A 24,959-nucleotide genomic window follows, 5' to 3' on the forward strand; every position below is an offset into this window, starting at 1 on the left:
CAAAAAGAAGTGCCCCTCATGGTCTTTTGACCCTCACATTTATATGGATGCTATTGGGGTCCCATGAGGGATACCAGATGAATTTAAAGCTCAAAATCAAATAGCTGCAGGATTTGAATCTGCACTGTTCTGGTGATCAACTATAAACAAAATTGTAAACTGGATAAATTACATGTATTATAATCAATAGCAGTTTGTCAATTACACAAGAGGCACAATCAACGGAATAGTTAAAAAATTGGGCCCCACCAGCCAAATGGTCTGGGAAAATAGAATAACCCTTGACATGATGTTAGCAGAAAATGGTCTGTGTCGTGAATGGAGTCCAATGCTGTACTTTTATCCCTAACAACACAGCCCCCAATGGAAGAATTACAAAGACCTTACAATGGCTTACCTCCTTATCAAATGAGTTAGCCAAAAATTTCGGAATAACTGACCCCTTCATGAGTCTCATGGAAATGTGGTTCGGTAAAGAGAAAGGGCTTATGTCCGCAATATCAACCTCTTGCAATTGCCATAAGTGTACTCATTTTTGTAGGATGCTGCATCATACCCTGTATCCATGGGTTAATGTCAAGACTTACAGAAACAGCTCTCACAAAACCCTCCCCTATCCCTCCTCCTCCATAGTCAGATAAGCTCTTGTTCCTAAATGATCAAGAAGAGTAGCAAAGCCAAATCATGCTAAAAAATTTTGAAGAGGAAGAATTGTCAAAAGGCAAAGGGAGAAATTGTTAGCAATGATAAATTCCTCTTCAAAAGGTTTAATTGTATAATTTTCTTGTCCTTTGTTCAAAAGCCCAACCTCCATGCACTCTCTTGTTTCCAGCCTGTGAACAACTAGTCTCCAGCTCTAGTTGCACCCTGACATGCCCAGACATATCCAGACATGTCTTGTATTCTACCAGACGGACCACTCCTACCCTTTCCTCCTCTTATACATCACATGTTTACCCTATTTAGAAAAATTTAAGTCTTAGCCAATCTGGATCAGTTTAGATTGTGCAGTCCAACCCTAGCCAATAAGGGAAGGACACAGGGACAGGAACTGCATTAGGGATAAAAACCCCTTCTCTTTTTTGTTCAGCGTGCTCTTGTGATCGTGACTGATGCAGGCAGCACACCTCACAGAAGTAAATTGCCTTGCTGAGAAAACTTTTTGTCTAAGTGGTGGTTCTTCCTTGTGGCACCCAGCATTTGTTTCTAACACCTTCCTGCCATAATGCTTAAATGTTTTCAATCACATGCTTTATGCCACATTTCTCCAAAAAATCAGTTAAAGAAGTTGCATGATTTCCAGCTGTAGTATCAACAGCCTGTCTTCAAGAAATGAGCCTTTAAAAGTTAAAACAACTCCCTTGGCCCATTGGCTGGATAATGTAGTTGTGTCAGTGCTAAAAAGCAAATTTTCACATTCTAAAGTCACCAGGAGAATGAGGGTAACAGTAGTCGTGCTTTAAAAGTTAAACTACTTTGCCAACAGTATCTCTCTACTGCTGGGAAACCAGGAGGCAACACAACTCCTTGTTTTGCTTTCTGTGAGTGGACTGAATAACACATGTGCAGTGACCAATCACTGACAGACATTTAAAGAGGTGACATGAAGGTCACTGATCATGATTGGTTGCATCTGTTATTTACATAATGATTTGTGGACCAACATGCTAGCAGCAAAGTTCGTACTTCCTGAAACATGGTCATGGAGATTCCAAAGAACACCTCACTGGTTGTGTCATATGCAAGAAAATTTTGAATTATTTCCACAATTAAGACACTGACTCCTAATCAAGTGTGTTAACCATATAAGGGATGTTAACAACCTGATATTGTTTGGTTTGAACAGCACCACAGTCTTAATTGTGAGAGTCAAATGGGCTGTAGCACCTCCAGAAGCCTATGTGTAATATTTGGTAGGTTCTGAAAATGTTTGAAATATGTATTTACACAGAGAAAAGCAATTTATAAAGTGTAGGAATAGAAAATATAAATTTAGGAAAATGATAAGAGTGAAAGAAGCAGAAAAAGAAATGAGGGTAAAGAAGATATTCAGTCAAGTGTCTCAGTAAGAAACTAGAATTTGCCTGGACTGCATTCTTTAGCTAATTCAAGGAATTTATGGACACAGGAACCAGGAAGCAGAGAGTGAATCATCAGCTCCTGGCATCAGGAGACTGCCTGGTGGAACAGTTTTAGCCTAAAGGAGAAGGTTCTACTAGATTTCCATTTAAAAGAACCTTGTTTGTAAGGATTGCATTTAGATAAACATCCAGTGGACCTGGGGGGATTGAAGCCAGGTATAACTACAACCCCTGTGCTCCTACTACCCAGGAGAGCAATCAGTATTGGCTGCCATAGTTTGATGCTGTGAAGTGTGAAGTCCACACTGAGACCAAGAAAAGAAGTGGGGCCCTGAGTACCCGTGTTACCAAAAAGGGGTCCAGGTCCACGTCTCAAGAGAGGGTTCTCACGCAAGAAAGAATTTTAGGTGAATCCATAAAGTGAAAGTAAGTTTGTTAAGAAAGTAATGGAGTAAAAGAATGGCTATTTCATGGGGGGGGGGGTTGCCCATTTTTATGGTTATTTCTTGATTATATGCTAAACCAGGGGTGGACTGTTTATGCATCCCCTTTTTAGATCATCTAGGGTAACTTCCTTACATTGCTGTGGCATTTGTAAACTGTCATGGCACTGGTGGGAGTGTAGTAGTGAGGAGGGCCAGAGGTCACTTTTGTTGCCATCTTGGTTTTGGTGGGTTTTGACCAGCTTCTTTACTGCAACCTGTTTTATCAGCAAGGTCTTTATAATCTGTATCTTGTGCCGACCTCCTATCTCATCCTGTGACTTAGAGTGCCTAGCCATCTGGCAATGCAGCCCAGGAGGTCTTGACCTTATTTTACCCAGTCCCTATTAAAGATGGAGTTGCTCTGGTTCAAAGGCGTCTACAGCTGGAAACTTTTTATCATGAGAAGAAGAAACATATTTTATTTTGCTTATAAAGGTGCACACAGCCACTCAGCTCCACTTAACCCCAGCCAGACACCCACACCACCATCCACTGCTGCTTTCTCATCAAGATTTCTCCTTATCAGCACTGCTTGTAAGCACAGGTTTCTAGGCTCACATCAGGCACTGAGCTCCTCAGACTCTTGCCTCCTCTCCATTCACATTCACCAACAAGAATCTTTGGGTCCCTGCACCAGGCTGTCTATATTATACAGCTTTGCTTTCCAAGTTGGTGAAAGAAAGTCTTACTTCCTAGATCCAAGACCCGACGCACCTGAATACTCATTCCTTTCTTTTTCCCTGGAGAGAACAGTGTTCATTGAAATGGCTACGTTGCCTGGGGTATATACGCTGCGGTTCGTCATCGTGTGCCACAAAAATTTAGGACACAGACACACAGGAGTAGTTTAGGAGCAGAGGTTTAATAGGCAGAAGAGAAAAGAAAGATAAACAGTTCTCTATAGGGAAAGGGATCTCTGAGTGAAAAGGACGGGCTGGTAACAAATGCACTGGATTATATAGTCCAGTTTGAGGAGGTGGTGTCTGATTTTCATAGGGTTCACAGATTGGTTCAATCAGGTATGATGTTTACATAGTGCCTGGAGAAGGCTGGTGGCCCCACCCTAATCCTATTATGCAAATGAATTCTCCTTGGCCGGTGCCATCTTGTCTGCTCTTTACTATACACATGGCTGGCAGAGAAGGGAAGATGGTGCTGCCATTTTGAACATGTCTAGTTCCTAGTTCCTGTCAGCATTCACCCCTGCAAGCTCCCAGCTTGCTTGTCTATGTCTGCAGCTCGACTTTATAGGCTGCTCTTTCTTTGTTAGATGATTTGGGGCTGCTTTTCATTAAAAAGCAAGGCGTTACTGAGGACTCACATACCTTTACTATCTGCCTAAGTGATTTCTTCTTAACTCCTATATCATTATCTACTACTGCTGGGCATGATTCACCCTTCCTCATGTTACTCAACTGAATTGGGGTCCAGCAGCCTGGCACCATAAAGCCAAATACCCACACCGAGGTTTGCAGTGGGAGAAAGGAGGGGGTTTATTTTGCAGGGTGCCAAGCAACAAAAGAATCAGGCACTTCATGCTTAAGACCCGACCTCTCTGATGGCTTGCTAGCAAATATTTTTTAAAGTCAAGGGTAAATTCAGGAAAGCAGAAGTTACAGGCAAAATCATAAATTAATACAAGGAGGTTATACGTTGGTTTGGTCTAAAAAGGTGAGCTATCTTAAAGTAGGGGCTTACAAGCCTTAAACAGATTTAAAGATGTTCTGATTATGCAATTGGTTAGGGAAGAGCTTTGTTTTAAAATTTGGGGTCAGCAGAAAGATGTGTTAGGTCTGGCTCCTAGGCACGACTTCTAGGCCCTTCAGGAATAACTTCAGAACTAAGAACTGGAGTTGGAGTTCAGTCCTCAAATTCTCCCTTATCTGAGGTCTACCTGCCAGCGGGTTTCTTCTTGTATTTTTAGACAGACTATCACTTTGTCACCAGGTCTGGAGTGCGGTGCCATTTGCTGAAAGCAAAAAGCTCCAGTGAAAGGCTTTTGGAAATATCTACTTAAAAGATTTTACATTTTGGGAGGCCGAGGCAGGCGAATCGCGAGGTCAGGAGATCGAGACCATCCTGGCTAACACGATGAAACCCGTCTCTACTAACAATACAAAAAATAAGCCAGGTGTGGTGGCGGGCACCTGTAGTCCCAGCTACTCAGGAGGTTGAGGCAGGAGAATGGCATGAACCTGGGAGGTGGAGCTTGCAGTGAGCTGAGATTGCACCACTGCATTCCAGCCTGGGCTATAGAGTGAGACTCTGTCTCAGGAAAAAAAAAAAAAAAAAAAAGATTTTTACTTATCCGATGGCACATTGCTTTTTAATTTTTTTTTTTTTCTTTTTTTTGAGATAGACTATCTCTCTTTCTCTCTGTTGCCCGGGCTGGAGTGCAGTGGCATGATCTCTAGGCTCATTGCAACCTCTGCCTCCCAAGTTCAAGTAATTTTCCTGCCTCAGCCTCCTGAGTAGCTGGGAATGCAGGTGTCTGCCACAATGCCCAGCTAATTTTTGCATTTTTAGTAGAGATGGGGTTTCTCCATGTTGGCCAGGCTGGTCTCGAATGCCTGACCTCAAGTGTTCCCCCCTCCTAGGCCTCCCAAAGTGCTGGGATTACAGGAATGAGCCGCTGTGCCCGGTCTGCTAGTGGGTTTCTAAAAAAAAATTCAGGGATATATACTAAGAGGTTATCTTTAGCTTCTGTAGAGAACATCTTATGATTCTCATTCCCTTGGCTATTGTTTGAAGCTACTATTACCTTCTTGCTAACCAAGTTACTCATTTACTTCATAAGGATAGCTAGGTGCCTGGAATTTCCCTTGAAAGAACTCAAGATTTTCCTTTATTTCCATACTTGGGAAGAGGAGGGCCCTACTCCATCTTGTCTGGTTTCTATTTCCAATTTATCAGTTATAGGTCCCTACCCATATCCACTGATTTCTTATTGGGAGTATTTTATCACAAACTATAAAATGTACTTAATTCTTATTCCAGAACGTGAAGTCAGTTATTCTTGTTTACATTTCTTCATTGTCACACATTTTCAGAACAGTATGCTGCAGCCCATTTGACTCTCACAATTAAGATTGCAGTGCCATTCGGCCGGGCGCGGTGTCTCACGCCTGTAATCCCAGCACTTTAGGAGGCCAAGGCGGGCGGATCATGAGGTCAGGAGATGGAGACCATCCTGGCTAACATGGTGAAACCCCATCTCTATAAAAATATTAAAAAAAAATTAGCTGGGCATGGTGGCGGGCACCTGTAGTCCCAGCTACTCAGGAGGCTGAGGCAGGAGAATGGCATGAACCCGGGAGGTGGAGCTTGCAGTGAGCCAAGATTTTGCCACTGCATTCCAGCCTGGGCGACAGACCGAGACTCCATCTCAAAAAAAAAAAAAAAAAAAAAAAAAAAGGTTGTAGTGCTGTTGAAACCAAACAATGTCAGGCTGTCAACATCCCTTACAGAACTTTATTTTATATAAGGCTTGTTTTGTGTCCTTGTAATTAAATAGTTGCTTCCCTTGTCTGCAAGTTTGGCTGCAAGATTTCCTTTAGCGTCCTTGAAATAAGTTTTTTGCCTTCTCCAAACAACTAAGCGACTAAGACATGGTTAACACACTTGATAAGGAGCCAGTGTCTTAGTTGTGGAGATACTTCAAAATTTTCTTGTATATGACACAACCAGTGAGGTATTCTTTGGAATTTCCATGACCATGCTTCATTTATCTTCTGTTTTTGTTTGTTTGTTTGTTTTGAGACAGAGTCTAATTCTGTTGCCCAGGCTGGAGTGCAGTGGCACGATCTTGCTCACTGCAAACTCCGCCTCCTGGGTTAAAGTAATTCTCCTCCCTTAGCCTTCGAGTAGCTGAGATTACAGGCATGTGCCACCAGGCCTGGCTAATCTTGTATTTATGTATTTACTTTTAGTAGAGATAGGGTTTCACCATGTTGGTCAGGCTGGTCTCTAACTCCTGACCTCCTCACCTCAGCCTCCCAAAGTGCTGTGATTACAGGCATGAGTCACTGCATCCAGCCCATTTATTACTATAGTTTGCTTGACTACAGGTTAATAAAACAGTGACTACTTAGAGACCTGAAATTAGGTAACTGGTTACAAAGGGTGGGTCAGAGAAGCTGGGGATTCCAAAAATAAAATGGCTTTTATGTAGTATAGCATAATACTATGAGGAAAAAGACAGAGGTGGCCCCAAATGGCCTATCAAACAGACTTTAAGATAAAGAGACCCAGTTTCTTCCTGTGACTTAAACAATGCAAAGTTAATCCACACAGAAACTCCTCTGAGTATAGTTCATCTTAGACTAGGGCTCTCATAAATCAATTTTGCATAAGAAACTCCAAAACTGTTATTAAATATGCAGCTACACCAACTCCACCCTACAGAGACTGAATAAATTGGTTTGTGACTGCCCAGGAATCTGGGAACCACCTTTATTTTAAGTTCTTCCTCATGAGTTGACTTACTGCAAGATGTGAAAATACTGCTCCTGTTTAAAGATTAATTAGGAAAAGCACTAAATGACAGACTTATTTTTCATGACTTAGTTATAGAAGATTTTTTATATGTGTGTGCACATATGTATATATGTGTATGTGTATATTTGTGTGTGTGTGTGTGTGTATATATATATATTCCAGAGATGCTTTGGTATAATCTATAGCAGAGGTTCTCTAACTTTAATGTGCATACAATTTACCTAGAAAACTTTTAAAACATTGATTGCTGGCTTCCAACCTGAAGTTTCTTATTTCATAGGTCTGAGATGGGCATTGGAAATTTGCATTTCTATAATAATATGTTACCAAGAGTTATCAATGCTGTTCTCGGTACCACACTTTGAGAACCACTGACTTTAGGATATGCCTGTGTTAGTTTACCTTTTGACTTCATGGTAAAGACAGTTTAGAAACCAAAAAGTCTACATATACTAATTAAGTGTCTAATATTTGCTGGTTCTTTCCTAGGTGTTGGTGATACAGTGATGAATTAGATAGACATTGACTGCATCAGTTTGATATAAATAAATAATCCGTGTTATGATGGAGAACCATCTCCACTGCATGCCTGAAAATGTGAGCAATAGAATCCTAAGGGGAAATAAATGACATTTTGAAGATTGCTTTCTATTTCAAAAAAAGGTTATAACATAGATGGTGATTACTCACACTTTCTTTCTCGGGACACCACAGCTTTTCCACAGCAGTGTAACTGATAGAACTGTTCAAAATATAGACAGCCAGACATGGTGGCTTATGCCTATAATCCCAGCACTATGGGAGGCCAAGGTGGGTGTATCACTTGAGGTCAGAAGTTGGAGACCAGCCTGGCCAACATGGTTAAACCCCATCTCTACTAAAAATACAAAAATTAGCTGGGCATGGTGGCAAGTGACTGTAATCCTAGCTATTCAGGAGGCTAAGGCAGGAGTAAAGCTTGAACCTGGGAGGCGAAGATTGCAGTGAGTCAAGAGATTGTGCCACTGCACTCCAGCCTGGGCAACTGAGCAAGACTCTATCTCAAAAAAAAAAAAAAAATTAAAAGACAATATGACATCAAATAAGTAAAATCTTTTAAGTAGATACTTCCAAAAGTCTTTCACTGGAGCTTTTTGCTTTTAGTAAATGCCTTCAGCAATTTATTCTTGAGTAGCACTGAATTACCTTCGTAGGTGTGAACGCAGTGCCCAGCAGCATTTAACACAGTTTAAAGAACCCAGGTCAATGGAAGAATTTTTTGAAAGTATATATTAGAATTAACTTATATAGAACATGAACTCCATGCCAAGCACTCTGCTAGGTGCTTGAGAAGCAGTTTAGCATAGTGGTTAAGGTCATAAACTCCAAAGCCAGATTATTTGGTTTTAATAGAGAGGTGACCTTGAGCAAATTACTCAATCTCTCTGTTCATTGGTTTAATCATCTGCAAGATGGAAATAGTAACAAAGTCTGCTTCACAAAGTCTTTGTAATAAACAAGTTATTATAGGGAAAGCACTAAGAGCAATATCCAACCCATAGTAAACACTCTATGTGTTAGATTTATGGTTTTTGACAAAATACATATTTTAATCATAACAACACTAAGGTTGTTAAGTTCTGTCTTATTATTAGGTCTGTCTTAAAGTTGAGAAAGCTGAAGCACAGAGTTAGGTAACTTTCCCAAAGTCACAAAGTAAGTGGTGGAACTACTACTATCAACTCTTGCAGTATCACCTTGGAACTCACTTTCTTAATCTCAATGCCATGCTGCCCCTTGAGAGAACTGATTTTTCAGCCTAGGCATGTAAGTAGACTTCATCTCTACAAAAAAATTAATAATACAAAAAATTTAGTCGGGCATGGTGGTGTGTGCCTATAATCCCAGCTACCTGAGTAAAGGCTGCAGTGAGCTGTGATCATGTCACTGTACTCAAACCTGGGTGACAGAGTGAGACCCTGTCTAGAAAAAAAATAAATAAATAAACAAAAACTTATTTTTGAGAAGGCAAAGCTCATAAATTTTTTTTGTTCTGTTTTTGGTTTTTTTTTTTTTTTTTTTTTTTGAGATGCAGTCTTCCTCTGTCACCCAGGCTTGAGTACAGTGGCATAGTCTCAGTTTACTGCAACCTCTGCCTCCCAGGTTCAAGTGATTCTCCTGTCTCAGCCACCTGAGTAGCTGGGATTACAGGCGCGCGCCACCACGCCCAGCTGATTTTTGGAATTTTATTAGAAATGGGTGTTGCAGGAAGTCAGGGACCCTGAATGGAGGGACCAGCTGGAACCATGGCAGAAGAACATAAATTGTGAAGATTTCATGGACATTTATCAGTTCCCAAAATTAAAACTTTTATAATTTCTTACACCTGTCTTTACTGCAATCTCTGAACATAAATTGTGAAGATTTCATGAACATTTATCACTTCCCTAATAATACTCTTATAATTTCTTATGCCTGTCTTACTTTAATCTCTTAATCCTGTTATCTTTGTAAGCTGAGAATGTACATCACCTCAGGACCACTATTGTCCCAATTGATTGTAAAACATGTGTGTTTGAACAATATGAAATCAGTGCACCTTGAAAAAGAACAGAATAACAGTGATTTTCGGGGAACAAGGGAAGATAACCATAAGGTCTGACTGTCTGAGGGGTCAGCCAGAATAGAGTCATATTTTTCTTCTTGCAGAGAGCCTATAAATGGATGTGCAAGTAAGAGAGAGATCACTGAATTCTTTTCCCAGCAAGGAATACCCTGGGGAAAGAATGCATTCCTAGGGGGAGGTCTATAAACGACTGCTCCAGGAGTGTCTGTCTTATGCGGTTGAGATAAGAACTGAAATACACCCTGGTCTCCTGCCGTACCCCTCAGGCTTACTAGGATTGGGAAATTCCAACCTGGTAAATTTTGGTCAGACCGGTTCTCTGCTCTCGAACCCTGTTTTCTGTTAAGATGTTTATCAAGACAATATGTGCACAGCGATATAGACCCTCATCAATAATTCTAATTTTGCCTTTGCCTTGTGATCTTTATTGCCCTTTGAAGCATGTGATCTTTGTGACCTACTCCCTGTTTGTACACCCCCTCCCCTTTTAAAATCCCAAATAAAAACTTGCTGGTTTGGCAGCTCAGGGGACATGATGGACCTACCGATATGTGATGTTACCCCTGGAGGCCCAGCAGTAAAATTCCTCTCTTTGTACTCTTTCTCTTTATTTCTCAGATCAGCGTAGGGAAAATAGAAATAAGCTATGTTGAAATATTGGGGAGTGGTTCCCCCGATAATGGGGTTTCACCATGTTGGTCAGGCTGGTCTTGAACACCTGACCTGGTGATCCACCCCCGTCAACCTCCCAAAGTGCTGGGATTACAAGCATGAGACATCGCACCCAGCCAAAGCTCGTAATATTTTTATATGTAAATCTACTTGGAACATATAACTCAACTGCAAGTCACATACTTTAGAAACATTTCCAGCCAATCCACATTATCCTCAGAACAATGAGGAAATGAAGCCCTTATTATAATTATTCTTTACAGAATTGAGGTCTGTAAAGGGAACAGTGTCATTTAATAGAAAGAGCATTTACTTTAAAGTCTGACAGACCTGCCCAGCTCTGTACAGGCAAGTTACATAAGTTATCTGAACCTATTTTATCATCTGTAAAATACTGGCAGCACTATCAACTTCATGGCATTGTTTTGTGAATTAAATGAGATAGTATTTGTAAAGTGCCTAACCCAATCCCATACCCATGGTGGGCATTTTTCAAAATATCAATTCCTTCCTTCTGTAAAAATTACATACTAAAATAATTCCAATTATAAAAGTAAATGTTAGAATACTTCGTACACATCTTTCTTAAAGGGTAGAAAACACATGGAGCTCTTTCAGATATAAAATAAAGAGCCAGGTATGAGGTTTAACCTAGGAGCATACTACCCCATTGACTGTTTCACTGGGGCTCCTGTCTTCATCCATAGATTGAAGACGTTGGAAGAGAAGGAGAGGATGGTAAAGGAGGCTGTTCCTTCCACTTCTATGCAAGGAGTAGAAGCAAAAAGCTCTTTATATTTCTTTTAGTTTGCCTTTATCTTGCCCCTTAAACACATGAAACTTTTGGTACCTTCCTTCTTTTAATGTCATTTTGAATTATTGTAATTATCATCACCAGCTTTCATTCACAACAGTACTGACATTTCACTTCTAGAAAAAACAGTAAAACAACTACTTACTTTGTAGTCGTATTAGATAAAAACATAGAAAACTGGAGCAAGTAGAATGAGAAGTGAGAAAAAAAATGAGCAATCATGTGAGATAGAATATAAACAGGTCAGTAAATATTACCTTTTCCTTTTTGATGATGGATCCAACTGATCCCATGTAGCCAAAACCAGGTATATCATGTGTGGGGTATGTGTGTGAATGTATATATACACACACACATATATACACACACTTGTAAGATAGGATATATATAACATATAGACACACATATATATACACACACATATGTGTATGCACACATACATAAATACAAAGGAATTTGTTACATAGATTTGATCTTACTCAACTGGTTGAGCTGGTTAAGCAGTTTCTATAAGCCTGCTGATTTCATGTCTAAAGCTGAGCTTTAAGTCCACAAGGCAGGCATTTAGGAAGGAAAGATGGAAAGTAAAGTGGTGGAGAACAAGGACAACCTGGAATGCAAGTGAATGAGGAGCTCATGAGGACAGACTGAACCCTAAGTCAGTTCACACTGTCTCTGATCTTAGTGATGTGCACGTCCTACAGAAGCCAGGTTCTTCTTCAGAGAACTTAACACTCCCACCTAGCTCAGGAGTCAGAGAGGCTGAAGAAGGATTTAGGAGAAAATGGGCTAGTTGCAGGCCTGGCCACTCCCTTGTCCCAGTTAGGTGAGTTAGCAGATAGTTGACAATGTGTGTGAGTAGAAAAGACTGTGGCTTCATTTCCATCTTCCAAATCTCCTGCAAGAAATTTCCTTTTGGCCCTAACTAGAAATATACAGGAAAGGGAATTCTGGTAAATGTAGTTTAGTTTAGCCAAGTTGATATATTACTAAGCAATATTTTTAAAAATTCCCCAAGCTTGCCTGCTCAAGTAACAAGCATCTGTTGTCTCACACAGTTTCAGGGGACAAGAATCCGAGTAGCCTAGCTAAGCAGTTGTGGTTCAGGATCTCTTATGGGGCTACAGTCAGCTGTGGCTGATGGCATCTGAAGGCTGGGGTGGAGAATCCGTTTCTAAGCTCACTCATGTAGCTGTTGGCCAGAGGCCTCAGTTGCTTACCATGTGGGATGCTCCATAGGGCAGCTTATAACACAGCTGTTGGCGTTTTACAAAGTGAATGATCAAAAACAGGAAGAAAGACGGAGAGAGAGATGGAAGCCATGTCTTAAACGAATCACAGAGGTGATAGTATATCACTCCTGCCAGAATCTATTGGTCACACAGTCCCTCCCTGGTGCAATGTGGGAGGGTACTATACAAGGACATGAATACCAAGAGGCAGCAATCATTAGGGACCATCTGAGAGTCTGCCTTCCACAATGTCAAATCTGAACAATTCTATAACTCCATCCGAAAATATGCTGTCCATTTCAGGATGGGATCTTGACTCTCTTCTGCTTGTGGAGTGGTGTCACTTCCTCGTTTCTTCTCTTCTATGGACTCCATGCACTTTTCTGGAAACATCTTTAATAGCAATGCTCTTCTTTTGTATTAGTCTTTACCTTTTACAGATCATTTTATTATCATGTTTGAGCCTGGCACAGCTAGAAAGAGGACAAAGCTGAGGTGCATATGTGTGTCATTCTGTTTCCAAGGTAAAGTTATTTTTAGCCTTCCACAGCTAACTTTCCGGCATGTCCCTTGTCAAAATAAACATTCTATATTATTAATATTAGTGAAAGGGTCATAATCAACTGACACAGTTTAGAAAAGTATTTTTCTCTCTCCCACTATAAATAATTTTTTAGTCTGGCTAGATATCTTCAGCATTATTTTCTTATTTGTATTTTAAAATCTAATGATTGCTTTCTGCTACTTTGCATTTTTTTAATCTGTCAAGTATAAGGGGTATAATTTTCTCAACTACAAAACATCTTGCCAAATATAGCCACATCCTTAAATGTTTTCCTACATATTTTTTTAAAAAACTAGTGACTTTAATTATTTAAATTATTTATTGGAGGTAAAAAATGAGACAACTTTGACAAACTAATCTTCCAACTATATCAAATGTTATTTAGTTACTGGGGATCTTTTACCACTGAAACCTTGTAACTGCAAAGTATTTCTCTGAATCACAGAATCATGGTTAGGCTTTCAAATTCCATCATCTTTTTCTACTTGGTGAACTGGCCCAGTAATTTTAAAAAAAGGTTAAAAAGGAAGTTTAACATCCGCCCTACTTTCTTTTCTGTGCTGAGCCTTGAGTTCTCTAAGACTCCACTCTCCCTTTCTCTTCGACTGGTCCTCACTTCTTCCCTGCAGTCCACTACAGCCAAATTTGCCTCAAAAATAAATATACTTCCTCGCCCGGGATGGTGGCTCCTCCCTGTCATCCCAGCGCTTTGGGAGACTGAGGCAGGCAGATCATTTGTGCTCAGAAGTGTGAGACTAGCCTGGGCAACGTGGCGAAACCCTGTCTCTACAAAAAATACAAAACATTAGCTGGGTGTAGTGGCACGCACCTGTGGTCCCAGCTACTTGGGAGGCTGAAGCAGGATGATCGCTTTCACCCGGGAGGCTGAGGCTGCAGTGAGCTGAGATCATGCCACTGCACTCCAGCCTGGGCAACAGAGTGAGACCCTGTCTCAAAATAAATAAATAAGTAAATATAACATATTTCCATCCCCTCAAAACATAGATCCTGTAAGTGCTTCTTTCCTCACCAGAAAGCATTCCCCTTTCCCAGTCCTGAGTAAAAATATGTTAATATTCTAGCATTTTGAGTAATAATACCTGTTTCTTCCATCTTCAGATCCCACCCCCACTCTGCTACAGATGAGGTTTGCACCTGAGCTGCCAGGGTGGTGTATTGCTTCACCAGTATTTTCCTGTTTACTTCTTCTGCCCTTCTTCAGTTGAATGCTAGTCCTAAGGCTGTTTATTATCTCCTCACAGATCACACAAAACTGTGAATTCTTAAACTGATTCACCAACCCTACTTGATGTTTCTGGGTAAACAGGGTAGAATGAGCTCCTCTTACATTATTCGTATTTCATAAAAACATATTTTCTAATATGGCCACTTAATGTGGGTTTATCTTAAGGTAGATCTTCACAAGGCACTATATTCTAGTTGCTTGAATGGCCCCTACTGTATGGATATTTTGATTTGTCTACCTATGTGGCCCTATTCTCTCCAAGACATTTTTCCCTCCACTTTTATTTCTGGAGTGTTGCAAAGGGCCTGGCACATAGTAATCATTCAGTAAGCTATGCATTGAATAAATATGCTTTTAAATGACCAAGGTATGACTCAAATTTCTAGATAAACCCAGTCAAAATATCAACTGAAATATAAAAACATTTACATTCCCTGGTAAACTTGTAAGTAAAATGCCATCTCTAAATTTTGCAGTTAAACGATGCACTTTCTTAAATATGTGAATGGGAAAGTCTATTTTTTCTTAGAGTGTCAGCTTAAACAAAAATTATACATTTTAGACATAGATACATACAGATATAGCTATAGACAGGGACTTCTATAAATTAGGGAAAATAAAGTGCAGCTAGAAAGTTACCTAAATGAAGTTAACTAATATCAATACATAGAACCTTAGCAGCAACATGTTACTGCTCTCTTAACCCTAAGAAACAAAATAGATTTTAAAAGTGCAAATACGGTGGATATAATTTTTCTCGCACTAACTTCAAAGCATATTTCAAGGTTTTCTTTTCAAAATTCCAAAATAAATCACTAAGTTGTTTTGTGAATAAACTGGACAAATAAAAACCTATTTAGTACAATTACTATGGCATATTTTGGGGTTTCCTCCTCTCTGTTTGCAAAGTGCACAGGTGTTTAAACCAATCCTCACTAGATTTGGGGCATAAAAAGAGCAAGATGAGTTTAGAACATCTTACTAAGCCAAAAGGAAGGACTTGTTTAGAGATTATTAAAGATATATCAAAAGGAGACTGGAGGCAAAACTAAAGACACAGAAAATAAATCAGTGGTTGCTCTGGAATGGAGCAAGGAGTTGACAATAAAGTGACACAAGGAAATATTTTATTGTGATGAAACTATTCTCTATGTTAGTTTGGTGATAGTTACATGCTTCTGTATATTGAGCAAAATGCATAGAACTATACCCTTAAGATGAATTTTACTGTATGAAAACCACACTGCAATTTAAAAAATAGTATACCTGAACTGAGTTGATGGGGCTCCCAGTGGCCAAATTTGGAAAACTGTTTAACATGACAAAGAATAGTGACCACACAAAAAGCTGTAACTTGACTATTCAGAGTTTTATTTGTAATAGTCTAAAATGAGAAACAACCAAAATATCCCTCAGCAGGTGAATAGTTAAACATATAGTGGCATACCTGCACATGAAATATTAGTCAGCAATAAAAAGAAAAAACGGCTGCTACACACAGTAACTTGAATGGATCTCAAGGGCATTGCACTAAATTTAAAAAGCCAGTCTCCAAAGGTCATATGCTGTATAATTCATTCACATAGCATTCTCAAAATTGCACAACGGCCGTGCTAGAACACAGATTAGTGGTTGCCAAGAGTTAGGAATGGTGGGCGTTAAGGAGATGCCTATAATTATTCATGTAGCATGCTGGAAACCTTCATGGTGGTGAAATATTTCTGTCTCGTGATTGTAGTTATATTTACATTAATCTACACATCTGATAAAGTGACCCAGAAATATATACATATATTGTACTAATGCTATTTTCCTGGTTTTAATATTGAATTATAGTTACCTAAAATGTAACCATAGAGGAAAATGAAGTGAAGCATTTTCAGGGCTTCTCTGCATTATTTTTGCAACTTCCTACAAATTTATAATAATTTTAAACTTGAAAAGTAAAATATAAGAAGATATTATTATACTAATAATACAAATGATATAAGTAGAACAAATAGAGAATGGTATAAGTAGAACATATTGCTGTATGTATGTTTAATAAAAAGAGAATCCACGAGTCCATAGTTATCTCAAGTACTGGGAAGGTGGGGTCTTTTTTTAAAAAACATGACCAATTGCATTAGTTTTTAAGTTATTTATTCACTTTTTCAAATTTGCCTACAGTAAAATTTTTAGTAGTATACAATTACTTGAGTTAGATAAATGCATACAACCATGTAACTACCACCAAAATTAGGATATAAAATAGTTCCATCGTGCCAAAAATTCCCTCTTATTTCCCTTTGTAACCAATACTTTCCCCCACCCCAGCCTCTGGTAGCAGGAGATATGTTTCTGTTCCTATATTTTGCTTTTTTCAGAACGTCATATTTTACATGAAATTCTACAATATGTAGTCTTTGAAACTGATTTCTTTCACTTAGTAAAATGTATTTAAATTTAAGATATCACCACGTTGTTTCATGTATCTGTAGTTTGTTCTTTCTTTTTCCCTGAGTAATATTCTACTGTATGGATGCAATATAATTTGTTTATCTATTCATTCATTGAAGAACATTTGGGCTATTTACAGTTTTTGACAATTATGAACAAAACCACTATAAACATTCACATGCAGATTTTTATATGAACTTAGGTTTATAAAAGAACTTTTTCCACAGAATGCCAGCAAATAAATATAGAAGAAATAACAAACTTAAAAAATCACTTATTGGCAACCAGTGAGATAAAAATTAATTCAGGGAAAAACATCAATAGATGCAAAACTACTGAATGAAAGGTCATTAGGGAAGAGGATATTTAGGTGACCCCAAAGAATCACCTCACACAGGGCCAGCTTCACGAGTGTGAGACCAGTCACCCAGGGCCCTATACTAAGTAGTGCCTCCTGCTTGCTTTAATGTTCTGTTATCGCCATATTGAAATTCTTAATAATTTTAAAACAAGGAGCCTAGCACTGTAATTTTGTACTGTGTTCTGCAAATTATATAGCTAGTTTTTCACCCCAGGTGACTTTCTGAAAAGGTAATTTAGCAAAGGAGAGATCTAGAACTCACCTTAACTGAATGATCTAATTTGGTATCAGCAATAGTAGAATAAACTATTATGCATCCCCCAAAGTGGCACAATGGCAAGCATACATCACCTACGTAGTCTTCTTATCAAAAATATGTAACCGGCAAGGTGCAGTGGCTCATGTTTGCAATTACAGCACTTTGGGAGACCAAGGCAGGAGGATCATTTGAGCCCATGAGTTTGAGACAAGCCTAAGCACCATAGTGAGATCCTGTCTCTACAAAAAATTTTAAAATTAGCTGGGCGTGGTGGCACGCACCTGTGGTCCCAGCTACTCAGGAGGCTCAGGTGGGAGGATCACTTGAGCTCAGGAGGTTGAGACTGTAGTGAGTCGTGTTTGCACCACTGCACTCCAGCCTGGGCAATAGAGGGAGACTTTGTCTAAAAAAAAAAAAAAGGAAAGAAAGAAGGAAGGAAGGAAGGAGGGAAAGAAAAGTTTAACCAACCTAACTGTGAAGGAACAATCACACAAATTCAGATAGTAGGACAATTCCATGAGAATGGTCTAGACTCTTCAAAAATGTCATTTTGTGAAAGACCAAAAAATGGTCAGGAAAGGGGAGAGTTCTAAAAATATAATGAGCAACTGCAAATCCTTGATTGGATCCTTTATTAAAAAAAAAAAAAAGATGAAGTATATTTGGGGAAAATTGGAAAACTCTGAAGAGGGTTTCTATGTTAAATACTATTTTTGTATCAGTGTTAAATTTGGGGGTAATAATAATAAGAATAGATGATCTTTTAGTTTGTTTGTTCGTTTTAAAGATGGGGTCTTACTATATCACCCAAACTAGAGTGCAGCGGCGTGATCATGGTTCACTCTATACTACAACTCCTGGGCTCAAATGATCTTCCAGACTCAGCCTCCCACAGCACTGGGATTACTGATATGAGCCACCAAGCCCAGCTGGTAGTCTTACATTTTAAATGATATTTATGCTGAAATATTTAGGGATAAAGGTTCATGATGTCTAGAACTAATTTTTAAATAAGTAATTTTTGTAAAAATGTTAAATGATATACATACATTTAAATCTATTTAGAGAGACAGAGATAAAGCAAATGTGGCAAACTTTTTTTAAATCCCAAAACCTCTTATTCACAACTTTGCTAGTCAGTTTATCACATTCTTTCTTTTTTTCAACTTTAGCTTTACATAAAAAACATATGTTGTAAGAACATGGATTTTGGAATACAATCTGGGTTCAAATTCTGTCTCTGTTCTTACTAAGGTTTTAAACTTGGGTCAAGAACTGTGGTGAGAAAAAGAACTTTAATGTCTATTGCACAACTTGTTGAAATGATTCAAATAATAAATTACAGACATGAGAAACAGCACCACCAAGTCCGTGAAAACTGCGTATATACTCATTTTTTTCATTATTGTGTCTTGAATGCTCAGCAAAGCACCTCAATAGGTCATCAAAAATATAGAGAGAACGAATTATTTCATGATCTATAGTATATTAAATAGAAAGTGTCATGTTATATTAAGTGAAAAAGTTACAAAACAGCATGTGGAGTAATGATTGCATTATGGAAACAAATATAGAGAGAGGTATATATTTTAACATTCTGCAATCTCTCTACCAAACCCACCCTCACCTCCCAATCCCTGCCATCTTCGTTTAGAGAGAGAGGGGGCCACAATTACCTGGTATATAGAGGGTAGAGTAATCAGCACCAAAGATCTTTGCCTAGAAACTGGAAAGTGTGACACATTGATATATGCACATTGATTTATATTAATTGATATTAAACATACAGCACCCAAATTTACATATTCACTCCTCATGCTTCATCTCCTCCATGTATCTGCTCTCCTGCTCCATAAGAATCTCAGGAGTTACTTCAGTTGTGTCTGGAGTTTGGGAGTTAGGGAGGAGGAGGTATCTAGACATTGGTCAAAAATGCTCTACTTAATTCACTTCCTTCCATGATCAATAGCTTTATGTTTTTAAGAGTGGAGATTCTTGACTCAAAAGGGAAGTTGGTACTTAGATTTTATTTCTTCAAGGAGATTGCACCTGTCTTCATTTGTCTCAAAGTGGCCATGATCTGATGAACCCTGGGCTCTGATGATGTCCTCAAAAGCAGGCCAGTTTTCTTCTATGCGCTCCCTGCAGCAGGAACAGTTATATTAATGTGGGTCAATGCAAAGTCAAAAGTAGAGGAGAGAACAGAGATGAGAACAAGCAGTAACTGAACTGGTGTGGGGTAAAAAGGAAAAAAAACAAACAGATGGGAGTAGGGATTGGGAAGATCTTGAATAAATATGTGAAACTGGCCTTCACCAACTTTTACATATGTTTCATGACATATTATGTGAGCTGCTCTTAAAGAGCAAAGGGAAAGTGGCCACCACTAACTACTAGGGCTCCCTCTCTTGCTTTCTAATTTAGTTTTTATTGCATTTAATAGAACATTAATCTCCTCACCCTCCAGTCCTATACCTCAGTAAATACATTTAATTATTTTACCTGTCATGTCTGATACTCATCTTCATATTTTAAAATGAGATGACCTGTTAGGATTCAATGAGAGAAGCAAAACCAGTAGGAGATAGTTAAGAGGTTGTTGCAAGGGATTGGCTTATGTGAATTCATGGGGCAAGCCATCAGGAAGGACAAGTTAGAACACCTGGGATTTGGCTGCAGCTGCTCTACACTGGTGATGTTCAACTCCACTCTTAAGTTATTTCAACTGATTAAATCAACCCCACCTATATTATCTAGGATAATCTCCAACACTGCTTTAATCATATCTACAAAATACCTTCACAGAACACCTGGATTAATATTTGACTGAGCAAGGACTATACCCTAGTCAAACAGATAAATCAAAAGGCCATCACTCATGCTTACATCACCATTTCTTGATTTATCCAGTTTCTATGTTATCGCTTCACTTATTATTAAGTAGAAGATTTAGACTGTTTACAGCCTCCACCCTCTCACTGTGCCCCAAGAAACTCCCCCCAATATAGTTATAATGTATTTTGGGGTTTCTTTAAATTTTCTTTGTGCCTATCACTAATTTTGTCCTGAACTTTTGCACAGAACTCTACAACTCCTTTTAATATATTTAACCCCATGAAGCGATCTGTCAATTGGAATTTTCTCGTTGGAGACCTCTGTGTCCGCCTCCTCTGATCTGGAAGTGTTGCTCTCTGGGCCTGCTGCAGGTATGTCCTCCTGGAAGTCTCCTTCACCTTCAGAGTGAAAGTACCCTTTCCCTCTTTCTTATGTGGAATTTTCCTTCTCCTGGCTCCTGGATCTCCTTTGTTCTTGGCTTATTCTCTGATTAATCACCCTCCATAACTTCCTGAGAAAACAAAATATGGTGAAGAATCATTTTCACAAAAGCAAAATTATGACTTATGGAAACATAAAATGAATACATGTCAAAGTCAGATGTTATGACCGCTGCAAAGATCATTTGAAAAGCTAGATATTAATAGGACGATAACACTGCTGGGTCAAATGCAAAACTGTTTAATGCCCAATGCAGTTATAAACCATAATTTTGAGGGTCACTGCTTCTACTGGGCAGGAAAGAAATTGTTTATATCTCTACCAGAAAAATCTAATTATTAACATGTAGCTTCACTAAGTCTGAAAACTCTATTCAGTAGTAAACCATGAATAAAATTAAAACTTTCCCTTACATCAATGTCTTGCAATATCTTTTCATTATCTCATTCCTAAAAAGCCTTTTTAGACGTATTTTCTAATCTTGATATTTTAATACCACAGATTTATTGTATATTTGTTCATGTACTATATGTATTTCTATACTTATATATAAAACTATTAAGCATAAAGCTTAGTGTTTTTATTCAATTCAGAGTTAAGAATAACTTTTAAGTTAACAATTAAATTAAAATTTTAAAATGTTCTAACTTTTAACTTTATAATTGTATTTGATGAGTAACTTTTCATGTAACTTATTAAATAAATCATAATTCTCAAATTACATACACAAATTAGCAATTTATATAAATATGTGACAATATAATCAGATTATTAAAATAATTAAATTTTTTTCCGCAAGAATAAAACTATTAAAAGTTTAATTAATTTTATAAAAATTATTTTCAGTGAAATTAACTTTTAACTTTTCATTGATATAAGAAAATAGCTTCCAGATATTCATTCAGATGATGTGGACATTTTGTACTTTTAGGCTTGACATAATTAATGATGGGCTGAATAACTTTGGAAGAATCAAATAATAAAATATAAACTATTTTTATTTAATTCTCAAGGTCCAAGTCCCACATGAAAACACTGATGATCAAACAAAACAATATCATAGTTTCCGGACTTTATTTTCTGCTTTAATATTGAATTTATTTTATGTTTTGGTGTCTAAGAGCTTTCTTATTCTTTGCACATCCTTAAAAATAGTATCGTATTTTTGTTTCATGGATGCAATATCTTCTCTCATTCATCTAATGATATTAGTTACAATGGACTTTTTGTACAGTTCTTATATTGCCAGTTTTCACTGTGCTTTTTCTTTCTCATATTACAGACTTTCTAAAAACATCTTTCGGTCATTGGTTTTCTGTTCATTATTAAGAGAGAAAAACTAAAAGCAATTTGAAGATTTTATAACATGGACAGGAGGGCTTGGGAACTAGTGAAGATCCCCTATTTGGAGTGGAAAAAGATATTATCTTGGATTTGACCAGTAGAAGTTCCTAACATATTCTGAAACATTCCAGAAATAAGAGGCTGCCTCCATGAACATTTTTTTAGCCAGTACTCTTTACAGTGAAGTAAGTATTAGAACTGGATGTTTGTTGACAGTACTAGTCAATAACATACTTGAGCTGTTCTCTCTCAGGTCATTTGGGCTGTGATATGTGGTAGAGCAGGGAGAAGTGAAAAACTAATTGGAAGGTTAAAAATGCCACAGGGTTGATGAACTCTACTACTTCAGTATGCTCAAGTAACAGGTTTTTTTGTTGTTGTTGTTATTGTTGACCAAGTAAAACGCCAAGGTCTTTATTGTAGACTGAACTCTGTCCCTGCAAAAATTATGATCCTAATCCCCTAGTACCCCAGACTGTGACTGTATTTGAAGCTAGGGCCTTTAAAGAGGTGATTAGTTAAAATGACATTCTTAGAGTAGACTCTAATTCAATCTGTGTGGTGTCCTTATAAGAAGAGGAAATTTGGACACACAAAGAAAAGACACCAAGTGCATGAGTACCCAGAAGGACAAACATGTGAAGAGGCAGTGAGAAGGTGCCACCTGCAAGCCCAGGAGAGAGGTTTTGGAAGAAACCAAACCTGCCAACACCTTGGTCTCCAACTTCCAGTCCCAGAGTGATAAGAAAATAAATTTCTGTTATTTTTACCACCCAGTCTGTGATCGTTTGTTATGGCACATCTAGCGAACTAATATAGTCTTCCAGTAGGCTTTATCTAATAATAACACCCCTTCCCATTTAGCAAGGAAGCCTGAATCAAAGGGGTTGTTGAACTCATCCTGTTCATTTAAATGTAGCTGTACCCTCCCCATGATCCAATGAGAAATGAACATAGATACCATCCTCAGGCAAAAGCATGTGCTTAGAAATGCCATCTGGCAGTCCTCCTGATATCCCCACTCTAATAAGAAAAGTATTTCAGGCTCTTAGATGTAATCAACAGGTGACTACTTAAGAAAAAAAAAAAAGTTTATTCAAAGCATATTCCAAAATCTCAAAATTGCTGGGAAGGCTAGCAAACCAGACTTCAGGCTAACTTTTCAGGACTAAAGCCCAAAACCTCACGACAGAATTGGCCTGATGAAAAAACCTGCTGTCGCTCCTGCCTTCCCACCTAGTACTAAAGGAAACTTGGCAGATGCCACCGCCTTGGTGCTACTTCTGCGCCAGGGACTCCGCCTTAAACCCTCTGGGAAACTGCCCTTCCACTGCCAAGACTGAAAGTTGAATACATCTGCTGCGGCAGCCTCCGCCAAAATGGAAGTTTCCCTCAAAGCCAATTCCCTCTCGTTGCTTCTGATACATGTAGCCTAGGCCCAGCGTCTGCATTTTATCTGCTGGCAAGCCTCAAAATTTGAGTTGTGACATAACAAAGAAGCAGGTCTCATTGTCTGGGAATTTACCCAAATACTGAGGGATCTTTCAAAGATGAAGGTTAACCTTTACAATTACAACATTATTAGAGACCAATTCAGACTTGCTGCTATGACTTACTAACCTTCATTTTCCTTTCAGCACTCAGTTTTGTATCTTCTCCTGGAATTTCAGCTTCTGTAACTCTAGATGAAATCCTCATTTCAACACCTGGAATGATGCTTATTGGCCAAAACAGCCTATCCAAGCCTTCTCTCTGTAGAAGCAAGAGATGGAATTAAGACAGGAACTGTGTCCCTATGTCCCCACTGATAACCAATTCCAGATGACTTGTCTGTGGTATCTGTTAATGAAGCAATTTGTTGCAATCAATTAGATAAAACATAAAATAGCTGCTCAAGGAAGTAGATGCTGTTAATCTTAGGAAAAATATTATTTGTATTTCTTAAACTGACAATGATTCAGTATACAGGTTTCTTTTGTTTTTTGTTATTAATAGAATGATAGGATGTGTTTTGACAATGGGACTAATAATAAATTAGATGTGCCACTTGGGGAAAAAAAGCCATATTTTCAGAAGTAAAAAAATAGATAAGTTCATACTGATGGAGTATGTCTAGCTCACAGTCATCTTTCAATGCCTTGTCCACATAACCATCTTTTGCATCTTCAAAAAAATTTTGAGGACAATTTTGAGACCCTGGTGTCATCATTTTTTGCTTTAAACTTCACCACATTTCCTTTTGCTTCCATTTCTACCACACATCTATATGGGCAAACCCAACTTATAATCCTTCTAAAGTATTACATCCCAGTTTCTCAAACTCTCAAAAATCTTTTCTCTGACCACATTGTACTTTCCTCTCTCCTCTTCCTCTATTATATCTACTGAACTTCTTTTCTCATTGCACTGTGACTTCCAAGCCCTATATATTTCTCCATTCTTCTATTACATCACCTTTTCTTAACTTAACTTGCCATCCCACTGGGCCAGAATCCCATGATCACATCCAAAATTCTCACCATTAGGTAACTCCACCTTTCTTTTGCTCAGCTTCCACATCAAAGCTGCCAAACTTTGTGAGAGAAAGTCATAAAATCATGCCAATGAGATTGTTAAGCATGTATCCTCTAACTTCAGGTATCTGCCCTGCTCCCCCTAATTCATATCTATTTTTTCATGTAAATGTCCTAATTTCATAAATTGTTCAAAAAACTTATTTCCTTAACCTGTCTCTACCTAACCTCTTACCTTTGCCGGATGAATATGTATCTTTTACTCAATTGAGCAATCATCCAAACCAAACCCATACTGCCTGCCTAGAGATGAAAGGCTACAAATAATGATAAGGCATAAAGTGTGATTATATAAGATTATAACATGTTGTTTCCATGACCACAACCCTGATTTAGGTTCATATGTAGGGACCAATTTACCATGAAGCAGATAAGCTTTGAGGCCCTTCCTTTTTACCATCCCAAGACCTTGGAAGGTAACCGCATTAGTTTTTCTGTTGCTGTTTGATAAATTACTTCACAGTTGAGCAACTTAAATAACATAGATTTTGTCTCTCAATTTCTTTGATT

The 24,959-nt window shown here is 38.3% G+C and overlaps 1 pseudogene; it reads left to right on the forward strand.

Annotated features, from left to right (window-relative positions):
• Positions 1-24,959, forward strand: part of LOC126950812 (60S ribosomal protein L18-like) — a 68,762-nt pseudogene that overhangs the window by 382 nt on the left and 43,421 nt on the right.

The sequence above is a fragment of the Macaca thibetana genome, chromosome 3, assembly GCF_024542745.1.
Source record: "Macaca thibetana thibetana isolate TM-01 chromosome 3, ASM2454274v1, whole genome shotgun sequence".
Taxonomy (NCBI): Eukaryota; Metazoa; Chordata; class Mammalia; order Primates; family Cercopithecidae; genus Macaca; species Macaca thibetana.